This window comes from Mycetomoellerius zeteki, unplaced genomic scaffold, assembly GCF_001594055.1.
Source record: "Mycetomoellerius zeteki isolate Tzet28-1 unplaced genomic scaffold, Tzet1.0 scaffold101, whole genome shotgun sequence".
Taxonomy (NCBI): Eukaryota; Metazoa; Arthropoda; class Insecta; order Hymenoptera; family Formicidae; genus Mycetomoellerius; species Mycetomoellerius zeteki.
Genome location: NW_017255923.1, coordinates 51,388 through 60,661, shown reverse-complemented (window position 1 = coordinate 60,661; position 9,274 = coordinate 51,388). Strand labels below are relative to the sequence as shown.

Sequence of the window (9,274 nt, the reverse complement as noted above, 5' to 3'; positions counted from 1 at the left end):
CTGCAATCGCGACATCACCCCCGCCCTTCGAGAGCTCGCTCTGTCGCGCGAGTTACGACATCCCCCGCGGGTGGACGCGCGAAGTGGACGATCGTCCACGCGACGAGCGAGGGATGATAGATCTCGGATCTCTCGGATGAGATTCTCTCGCGAGGCTCGTACGATCGTTTCGCTCGGTTGCCCGACCGATCACCGTAACGAAGGGAACAGGATTCAAAGCGAGACGGAAGGGTGTCTCCGAGTTACATCGAGCCGCTTAAAACGATCCTTTCTCTCCCTCTCTTTCTCTTTCTCTCTCTCTCTCTCTCTCCCTTTCTGTCATTCCTGAATATCTCTCCGGTGAATCCTCGCGGCTCGGAACTCGCGGGATTCCGAGGACCAATTCGCAAAAATCCCGACGAGCGTTGCTTCCCGTTTTGTCAGAACGAATTTCGGAATTCGCGGAGTGTCGAGGAGCGTGTTTCTCTTCGATGATGCGAGCATTTGCCGTTTAATAGACCCACGAGCTTCCTACGGGAAAAGCGAGGTCTCGTTACGCTCATCCTCTTTGGATTCGGAGCAACGCTCAAGATCCTCCTCGATCATCGCTGATCGCGCTTGCTGATCCGATCGACGTGATTTCGCGACATGACGCGGCCCGAGATCGCGAAGACGACGGGGAAACGCTAGTTGCGGCACGTCCAATTTTCCACGCAGGCGGAGTTCGTCACCATATCGGGGTATTCGCGGGAAAACGCGAGGATCTGAGCCGCGAGACGGGATTTTACGCGGCGGGAAATCCCCGCGCGCGGAGCGAGAGTGAAAGACGAAGCGAATGAGAGGGAAAGTCGAGGGTGTGCGGGAAGCGCGCGAGCGAGAAGCTGTCCGGCTGTTTCTCGCCTCGCGAGAGAATCGATCGCGGTTAATTAACCGGGCTGACGCGAGCTGGAAGCGAAGATGCGCGGTTACGCGCCGATACGGCGGTTTCGATCTGTGATTTTTTAAAATTATCGCGCGAGGATCGCTTGGCAGGGCGCCATTGATCGAACGATCGACGGAGAACGGATTCGGACGACGGGAGAACTCTCGAAAAGTCCGTTCGTGTCGGTGAGTTTGTTGCTTTGTCTGCATTGTCTATTCCATTGTAACTGTACGAGCGACAAAACACGAGTTTCCACAAAACTGAAAATCAGGGAAATTAGAGAAATGTTAGGAAAATTGAAAACTATCAGGGAAATCAGGGAATGTTGTAAAGTTTTCTGGAAGCTTAAAATTCTTTGCTTTAAAGAACATAATAATAATAATTTACATTGCTATGTTGAATTGCTCTTCCAACAAAATATTTGACGATTTCTAAATTAGGACGAAAAAACAAAAACTTTCAAAATATTATTGAAGCTTCAGGGAAAACCATGAAATTTTGTCTGAAAGTTAGGGAAAAGTTGTGGAATTTTAGAACGAGGAATTTGTAGCAAATCTGCAATGAGCCACGGGATCTATCCCTCTGAGTTCTCTCTGGATCCCGGAATGGATCGATGCTGTTATCACGACGGAGAGTTTCGTCGAGGCGTGGCGATTATTGGTACGGACACCAAGCGATAAAAACTTCGTTAAGTTACAAAGAAGTTATCTAGTTAGTTGTCGGAGGCGTAAATCTTTCTTTAAATAAAAAGGTAGTTGCAACTTATATACGAAAATAATAATACGTTACGCATTTGTTATTATCTTCCTGTGTGCTGGCTTTTTCTTTATTTATATATATATATCATATATTTATATCATATATTTTAGATAAAATATAAAAGTTGCAAAAGTACACTTTATAAGAAAAACTTTTGTCAAGTTGTAACAAAGTCTAAATTAAAAATTATTTTTCTTCTTAAACCGCTTATTTTAACTGTTTTATTTCATTAAACATATAAGTATTTTAATGAGAAATTATTAGAAAGTCCAAGTTGTATATTTCTTATGTCCGTTTCTACCAACGTAGATTAACTTTAATCTCGGTTTAACTTACTTTTTATCCTTTCCTAGTTTTAAGGATTAGAAAAGATAAAGAAAGAGAATGAAATGAATTCAGATCATGGTTAATCTATATTGATAGAAATGAGGATTAATCCTTTATCTACACTGTTAAATTCATAATGTCAAATTATATCCAATTTGAGTTATTTTTAATTATTTTTGTAAATTGTCGTTGCTTCTACTGAATATGTTATTTGTTCAACTAAAATGTATAATGCAGCTAAACGGTTAAACAATGTAATTCAAGAAATGTATTAAATTTGACTCAAATTTAGTTTATTATTTACTGAGTGCATACGATAATATGGACGTTATTTATTTTGAAACTGAGCAATTCAACCACAAAAATGGATTAATTTATATTTTGACACACATAGGAGTTAATAATCATCAAATATTATTTAACTTAAGGGATTGAATCACTATTGTTCGTTTGATATTTAACAGTATACGATGTAAATTTTTACGTTAAATCAATGTATAATATTTTACTTATTCTTGATGGTACGAATTATTAAAAAAAAAAGTCGTTGAATATAAAAATGAGAAACAGTACAGATCAATGTAAGTCGAAGGTTTGGACAAACAGTTGGATCATTATTCTTTCAAAGATAAAAATAGTCGAAACATCTCTATTATACATAGCAATCTTTCGTATACTTCGCATTATCTATAACACTTCGATTGGATTCTTCGCGTCTTCATTCGTTCGTCTTGTGTTAACATCTATTGATTTTTTCCAAGGTTCTTGATTTTTATGAACCTTTTCCGCATCAATAAAAGAAAAACAGCAATACTAGAGAACATAAATTCATGCAGAAATATTATTAGGCAATAATATCCAGTGACCGAATAAGATTCTTTTTGGTTCTTTATATTATTCGCATCGGTCTTTTTTTTACTTATTACGTATCATAAAGATTTAATTATTTCATATTACTTTTTCTTCTGCTAAATATATAGAATTTGTATCTCTCGCGAAATTGGACAAAGAGATTGCAAATAAAGGATATGCGACCGATTCAAAGGCAGTCACATATAATTATTATATACAGCCTTGGCAAAAAATATTAACCTTATTAACCATTATTTAAAGTTTTAAAAATTGATGTATGGTATTTCCTGTAAATTATCCTTTACTTCAAAGACCTTTAAAACTTATATGTATAATGTCGGTAACCAGTGACAATGCAGATAAGAGAAATCTAGATAAACGAAAAAAATATAAGTGTTTAATATTTTTGGCTAAGACTATTTGTATAATTATTATCACTGTTTATATCAACTCCTAACGCTTTTATTAACTATAATATTAATATGATGTTGAATTTTGAGAGTCTTTTTATTGCGTTTATATTTATAATTATTATAATTATTACATTTCACGTAAATATTATTATTTGCTATATAATTATTATTACTTCTTATATTTATCACAAAAATAATATCGATATAAAATTATTATATCATAAAATATTTAATTATTGTATTTCACGCAAATATTATTTTTGCTATATAATTATTATTAATAATTCTTATATTTCAAATAATATCGAGAGAGAACGTCATATACTTATTATACAGAGAAGGGACACGTGTCGATTCTTTTGCTTTGGAGCGCCGCGGGCGGCATTAACCCCTCTTTATAATTAATTAAAAAAGAAACGAGTCGCCTCCGGTTCTTTTCCGACCGCGCTGATCGCGATTTGTGTGTAGAGAATGTTAAAATTATTAAAGACGTCCGTCGATTAGCGGCGATGCACGGAAGCGAACGGCCGGAAGCAATCTGGGTGCACTCTATCCTGCCACCCCCCAGCCACCCCTCAGCCGCTCACTATTTCCGCGTAGTTATTCGTCGAAAAGAGGATTGCGAAGGGAAAACTTTCCGTTTTCTGGTTCCTTTACCTCTCCCTCCATCCCCTTGTTCTCCATGGGCCACGCTCTTCGTCGACAAGCCGAACGATTACTGGAGGATTATCGGGGCAATCTCGAAGCGATTCGCGATATTACCTATGTTTACATAATTGCGCCCCTGTTTGTGAGCTATTTCCATGCGGTTACAACGCCCCCGTTCATCTCGGATGTGAAAGGGATGATCGAGGCAGAGGGGGTGGAGGCTTTCCTCCTGTAACTCGCCCTTTTCCCTGATCCCAGGCTTGATCGCTGGGTCGAACGGTTACCGGGATTACCAGGCGATCCCTGATGCGATTCACGATATTACGCGTGTTTACACCCTCGATACCCTTGCGCTCGTGCGCGCTATTTCCACCCTGAACGGAGAAATGGGGGAGGGAGAGGAGAGACCGACCGTTCCTGTTTCCGCCGTTCGAGTCGAACGCGATTACGGGATTACGGTGGCAATCTCGAGATATACGTATGTTTATGTGTATACGTTTTCACGATATAACCATATTTATATGTATATATTCGCGCCCTTGCCCTTGCCCGACCCCAGTCTACGCCGCCCACCACCAGTCTTCGTCCAAAATCCACCCTCTCGCGACCTCCCCGTCGAGATATACACTCCGACGTTACGTGCCGATGCGCCCGGCGTATATATGTATATACTCTATGTATGTAGGACGTAGCACGCATTAGCAGTTTCCCGAGCAATCACGGGCCGGAAGTCGTCGGGCGAAATTATTAGTCCGAAAAGCGGATGCGCGATATAGACAGGCGAGAAGCCGATACCGTTCCCTAGAGAGCTTCTAATCAGAGTGGCGCCATACGACTATCACTTGTGATTGGTCCGCCATGTTTTTTCCACCGGTTTTTCAATTGTATTGATTTCTAATCAAAATTCATAAGCAAATCGACTATGTATTTTAATCAATCTGTATATATTTGTAGGTATTACATGAATCTTTTTACTATAATATTGTAAATATTTATAAAACAAGTAACTTTACTTCATGTAAATATGAACTTTTAATGGAGTTTCATTTTTATAGTTATTATTTACATTGCTGTCCCATTGCATCAGCATTTTGAGTCTCACTATTTTTACAGTCTCTAAATTTTTTGGAGTGAAATCTCCAAAGAAATGAAATCTTACTTCTTTTTTTGGAGTGAATCTCACTTCAAAAGTGTGAAATCTCAATCTAAAAAAGGATTAAAATCCGCCACTCTTATTCAAGAGTGCAAATTTTTTACTCTTTCTCAATGGCAGTATTTTAACTCGTTTGGAGTGAAATTTTACTCCAAGAAATTTAAAGATAGCAATGTATCCTTTCTTCATAGAATTGTTACAAAGTGTTATTGCAGCGAGCCATTTCTATTTTTTTACAATATAAATTTATATCAGCAATGTTATTTATATTGCACTTAACTGTACAGCTGACCCAAGTAGCAAGGTGACGTCAAATGATGTCTTAATGACGTCTTTAACGTCTTTAATGTCAGTAGAACGTCAGTAAAACGTCAGTAAAACGTCAGTAAAACGTCACCCTACTACTTGGAAACAGGTAACAGCTGATAGCTATACTATTGGATAGATTGAGTACGTATATATTTCTTTCTTACTCGTAGGATTTCGCTAAAACATGTCGGTACCTAGATATCCTCAAGTAAGAGATTGGATATCGTTTAGACAACTTCTGATTGCTTCGCCATATTTTTCAGGACTTATTTGAGATAGAATGAGAGAGACAGATATAAAATAGAATGAAATGCGTGGATATTTCATTCTATTTTAAGCCATGAGGTTCTAAAAAGTATGGCTGACCGAACGTGATCTATTGGTATCCAATCTCTTATTTGGGGTCTCTATAATCAATACTCTTCTTATGGCATCACTCTGATTAGAAGCTGTCTACCGTTTTCTATATGGTGTAGTCGCATGCAGTGGAAGTCGCCTCCATCACGTCGCCGATAATTTTCTCCTCCCTCGGGAGAGGTGATCTCACCCCTCTTGCCTCCTCTCCCCTGTCCTCAATTTTTCCCACATGACCATTCGTTTCTGGGAAAGTTTAGATGGATTGCGCGACAAATGCACTCTCGGTGCGCGTGTTATTGACTTCAAATTCATCGTAATAAGTTCTAAAAAGCGTATATAATGTCCAGTTCTACCGATGTAGATTAATTTTAAACTTGCTTTTTATTATAAATAGAAAATTGGAGCGAGAAGAATAAACTTAAATATTAAGTAAGAGAAATTTTATTTGCGGTTAAAGCTAATCTTAGTGCTTAGAATATTTCTGTGTGAATTTATATCCAATTCTGCAATTTATATCCGAGCGCCGAAATCTTTTTCAATCTTGAAACGTAATCAGAACGAAAGTAATAATATTACATATTAAATTGACAAGCAATTTAACAATATTGATGTCAATAAAAATCTTATAAGAATATTAATAATATAATTTTTCACTCTCTTTGCATTGTTCTAATGATAGACTGTATATTAAGATTCACACGTAAGGTATTTATTCTTTTTCGATTCAGCTGCTACTAAATTATTTTTAATTATAGACAATGTGCTATTGCATATATTATAACGTTTATTAATGGTAGTTTATATTTCTTACTATTTTATATTACTATCTCTATCATTTTATATGACTTATAATTGTACTTCTCAACAGAAATGATAATTATGTGTTATTACATACATAAACGGAAGAACATTATGTTACGGATACCACATTGTACCATATTTGCTTCGAATGTTAGTGAAAATGTTAATACTGTGAGAGGAGAGCGAAGTATAATTTTTTAATTTTTAATTTTATTTTTAATTTTTTATTATTGTATTGTTCATTTTAACATTGATAATGATCCGATAGGGATCGAAACGGTTGTCTTTATTTATTGTTTATAGCCGGCATTAAAGTTTTTATATTCTAATGACATATTTATTTTACTAATAATTTAAATCATAACGATTAACACCTTTGGCTCGTAGCCCTATTTTCCTTTTTTATTTTTTGAATTTATTGAACTTTATTACTATTATATTTTCAATAATATGATGTTTCATGTTTATGAGACTCTTAAAAATTGAGAAATTTTTATATATTCTTTTAATTTTAGAAAAAGATAAAGAGCAAATTAAAGATTAAAATTAATTCACATTGGTACACTGAAAAAAATTGGATAAATTAACCTCAAATACATATAGAATAATCAGATTATTTGGTAAAATATAAACGATCAATAGTTTTAAAACAACCAGACACATTTGACTGCATAAATTTTGATGTAAATAACCAAATATTTGATATTAAGTTATTTATTATAATTATAAATATATTAAATTCTGTTTCATTTTCTCAATACTTCTTTCATCCGAAAATTCATCCGATTTTTTCATGTAAACGGTTACTTAGGGTTTTCAAATTCCAATTAAAGTCATTATTATAAATAACATATTGTTGATTGTTTTCCGATTTATTAGTATGTGAGAATATAATTGATATACGAATTTAATCACAATTTTCTGAAAAAAATAAATAAAAATCAAAGAAATATTGTAAATGGAATGAGCATGTTGAACAGCTCATGACAGTATTTCTAAAAAAATATAAAGATTTTAATTAATATAACGCTTTTTATTGTTTCGATAGAATTTCACATTCAAAGGTTCATAAAGAATAATTATTAAAAAAGAAAAAATATGTCAAACAATATCCATACAAAAATATTTTACAACAGTTTATGTTTTTCGCCACTGGGGTTTAAAAATATCCCGGATAACTATTCTCAGGATAATCCAATCATGCACAGAAAGAACAGCTTTGCTAAAGTCATTTAAAAAAGCTAGATACAGATCTGAATATAATTTTGTTAAGCATAAAAATAATTATGTAGAACGATCAAAATGGTTGCTAAAATGTTAAAATTATTTGTGACATTCTTCATCACGCTTGAGTGTCTTACATAGTTATTTTAATAATCTAACAAAATTATTTTCAGACCTGCACCTACTGTCGTTCAAAAATATTTGCCTTTATCTTTTTTAATTAAATGAACAAAAGTGAATTTCTATTTTCTTTTCTACTCTTTTAGATGTCAAATTTAATAATAATGTTTTAACAGTTAAAAATTTTTAATTCGACATACAGTAAAAGAATACAGTAGAATTAGGACGAAATTCAGGTATAAAAAAGGTACACGTACAAAAATTGAGGTTTTTAAATAATTATCGTATACAGGAGATCAAAACCAACAAAAATGCACTATTATTTTTATTTACACATTTTTAAACTGAAATTGGCTCTTTTTTAATATTTTCCTTTTATTCAAGTTTTATAAAAATATACCAAGTATATTTTGTTAATTTATCCATCATTATTTTTTCCATGTAAAAATGGACATAAATTGCAAAGTAAAACGGGGTCTCCATCGACCGTTTACGTAATTTTGCAGAATTGTCGCGGAGCCCAACCACTAGCCCTCACGACACGACTGCTCTTATCTCGAGTCCGAGGACGCGGACGAGGAAGGACAAGAGTAGCGAAGCGATCGCGCCTCGTCGTCGTCCTCGAACTGGGTCGTTGTCGCTTTGAAATTCAAAACAAGACCACGCCGATACGCCGGTGCCATCTCGGATTTAAAGCCAGGGACTCGCCGTTATCGCGCTTGTTAGACTCGGTGAAATTAAATCCGTTTAACGAGTCGCAAATTCACCGTCTGGAAAAGAAGGACGGTAGGAAGGCGAGACAAAAGTTATATCCCGGAAGACGAAGGTGAAGGGGGAAGAGTCGCGTGTCTTTGCATTGGGGAAGGGAGAAGAGGATTATTCCATAAAGGAGGCGGAAGGAGGAAGAAACCGGAAGTTCAACGGAGTCCTAGCTCGGTGAGAAGGTTTTTCTCGATGGCCACGACGACGTTGAGGCCGACGACGACGACGACGAGACTGGGAACGACGCCGATCGAGCCTTCCGGTACCTGAAAGAGAGAGAGAGAGAAAGAGAGAGAGAAATAACCGTTTATCGGAACAACGGGTATCTGAGGATTCGCGATAATCGTATCGGATGTTTTAACGTCTTCTATATGAAAGAGTTCCGAGGGGAATTCCGTGTTCATTTTCTCCGCTTACTCATTTTCTCGAACTGAGCGGTATTCGTTCGGGAAGTAAAGGAGAAATGAGAGAAAGAGAGGGAGTTAGATAGATAAACAATGACGTTTATTATTGTAAATTCTAGAACAAATCTTTTAAGAACTTAGAAAAAAACGAAGAATGAAAGCAAAGGAACCAAAAATATAAAATAAAAATTATATAAATAAAATATAAAAGGGGGGAAGAGAGAGAGAGAGAAAGAGAGAGAAA

General features: G+C 35.8%; 1 pseudogene; it reads left to right on the top strand.

The window, feature by feature from the left end:
- LOC108731475 (uncharacterized) overlaps nucleotides 1–9,192 on the top strand; it is an 18,195-nt pseudogene extending 9,003 nt beyond the window's left edge.
- Nucleotides 9,193–9,274: the final 82 nt, after the last annotated feature.